The sequence below is a fragment of the Acanthaster planci genome, linkage group LG04, assembly GCF_054643075.1.
Source record: "Acanthaster planci isolate LZ-2023a linkage group LG04, COTS_SCS, whole genome shotgun sequence".
NCBI lineage: Eukaryota > Metazoa > Echinodermata > Asteroidea > Valvatida > Acanthasteridae > Acanthaster > Acanthaster planci.
In genome coordinates this window covers 23,347,945-23,350,894 of record NC_141780.1, presented here as the reverse complement: position 1 = coordinate 23,350,894, position 2,950 = coordinate 23,347,945, and positions in this window count along the sequence as shown.

The window sequence follows — 2,950 nt, the reverse complement described above, 5'->3', positions numbered from 1 at the left end:
GCAGTTCTGTCAATGAATCAGTAATTTGTAATGAAGTGCTTCAAAAGTGAATAGTTTCATACATGCACATGTAGTTCAATGTTCAAGCTAACTCAACTGTAAAGATGTGTAGGCCTTCGCGCAGGTTTCTTTTGTTAGGCAAATCTGGACCAAGCTATGAGGACATTTCTCTGTTCTCGTAGCTTCCCCTCACAATATGTGGTATGTGTGTAGGTTTCTGTGTTTTATGCATATAATGGCTACCGTATTAATGGAGATGTAAAACCCAAGACTTGACTTCAGCCTTAGGGGAGTACTAAGAATGGGTAATGAATTTCCAATCTCGGAATGACCAAAGGCAGTTGATTTCTTGATGTACATGTATTTTACAAAATGGGTTCAAAAGAACAATGGCTTACAACTAACAAGCACATAATTCTTCATCCCACACCAAAAAAGGTCTATCCAACTGACAGAGTAGGCCTATGTCAAAGAGTGGAGAAAAGGAACATTTGAATTTGTAAATAATTATAAAAAGTCATTGTCTAGAAATTGAATTCTAGAGCTGCAGGGAACCTTTCCAAATACTTCCACATGTTATCCGTGTTGGAACTCTATCATCACTTTATCACAGACTACTACCCCCCCTTTGGAACAGTTGTTGCCGTGTGGAATTCTGACAATTTGAGTGCTGTCTGATCTTGGGATTTGAGGAGTCTGGTGTGTGGCATCAAGCTGTGGTATTCAGCCAATGGAAATCCAGGAATGAGAAATATGCTACCATGGGAACCAGAGTGCATTCATCACGTCAAGATTTCTGTCAGTGTAAAGATCCCAGGATGAGCAGGGACTAGAGTTCCTCATAAAAAATCTGCTCAATTTTAATGGCCCTTTTCCCTTCTTGCTATTCACAATCTGTGCTTAAATATTCAGGGCATCATATTGCACCTATTATGTCTTTGAAAGAAATACAAGAATCTTGATTTGTAACAGGAAAAGGTTAGCTGACATTCCTTAAATGTATGATTTTCATATTAGTCATGCAGCAGAGTTTATCGTGTCATGTCATAGTGGAACATTTTCTTCGCCAGTTGTAGCATGGTTATACCCGAAATGACAATTCAATTTAGATCAGACACATCCTACCCAACCCCATCATTAGACTTCTAAATTGTTCCTAGCACTTCTGCTCAAACTCTTGAGAATCTCATGCTCATTTTATTCCCGTTAGCAAGTCCCATTAGAAAATGCCCCCAAAACTTTCACAGACCATTGAAACTTTATCTAGTAAACAATTATGACACACTGATGGAAACACCATGGTCCAGAGTTCCCAGGATAGCAATATGATTAATGGTATTCTGTCATCAGTGACATTGGTGAACCATGGAAGGGAGAATCATGATCAGAAAGAGTAAACAGAAAATGCCAACATGCAGCTGTGCAAAGGACTGAACTTGACAGAGATGTGATGGCTTGTTAACTCACATGAAAGAAATTCAACTTGGCTAATCCTTTCAATCTGATGTAACCAATATGAAATCAAGTGTGCATGGAAAGATACTGTCAAGGTTGTCTTTAATAAAGATAGTAATATGTTGGTTGGGATGCTGTGCTTGAGAGCCCCAGAGATACGTATAACCCCAAAATGGCTCAGGGCTTTGTGAGATGAAAAATACAGAGAAATGTTTCATAAGCAGAACTCAAGGGAGATAATTAGCTGAAACATTTGGCAAGTGATTTTTTCATTGATCTTATCAAACTTAAGGTTTTAAAGTAATGCTGTACTAGCACATCAGCATATATCCTGTTTGTAGATTTTCACCTGTAATGAACATGAACTATGAACATGTTTGTGTACAGTGTAGGCTGTGTACACGTATATGATTTTACTTGGAAATTAAAGTATTCCTTAAATATATGTATTAATATTTTGAATGTAATTTTCAATGCATTCTAACTTTCTTTTAGAATTTTCATTGTGCCAATCCTTTTTTAGTCCTCCCCAAGTCCATTTCTCTCTTCAATCCTTTCTCTTATAAATTAGATACATTTATTATCCTTAACATATAAATGTATCTGCATGTATAATTTAATTTTTGATTATTTACTGCATTTTCAAATTATACACCACTGGCTGTGACATGGAAACTGTAAATGTTATAACAGACAATGGTTAGGGTATTAAGTATAGTGAGAAGATACACAAGAGCAAGAAGAATACTTCAGTTCTGCATGATGAGTCCAGATGGCTTGCTGGACGGGGAAAATTTATGACAACTGGGGGAAAGATTTACAGCATTCTTTTGATTGAAAGTCCAGGCGTGAAGCACACTGTTTATTTTTACAAATCAAACTGTCTTCACTCGGATCCTAGCTATGCTTGAGGAAATTTTTCCCTTCTCACATTCAACTCTGTAAATTTTAAATCCGATTACACCTTGGAATTCAGTTTATTAATTATTGAGACTTGGGTAAACAAAGATAAGCTGAACTTGACGAAATTGCAGTTTCTACAAGTGAGAGACAATGGGTTGATCATATCTTGGCTGATAAGCCATGGAGTCCTAAGCTTTAGGTTCAATTCTAGACCAACATTTGCTTAGGGCTACAGCTTATTTTAATCAAATGAAGTCAATTTTTTACAATCTTTTATTTTCTCTGTCTTTTTTAATTGTAGAGCTTTTAGGCAGGTTAAAAACCATCAATAATAAGGAATGACGGCTGAAGAACATGACTCTTGAGCCTAAAGGGAATATCAGGCGTTGGTCCCCAGACCACAGTCATCCACACTCACAAGTATTCTTGTGCAAAAACTAGTTCTGCAATACTCCAGGAGGTAAGAATTAACTCTATACATGTACACCTTTGAGCCAATGTTTTGCAAGTTTAGGCTGGCAGATACTATTCCAAATTTTTTCCAATTTGCTAGACTGTATCCATTCTCGGCAAGAAACATGACAGATTTAAA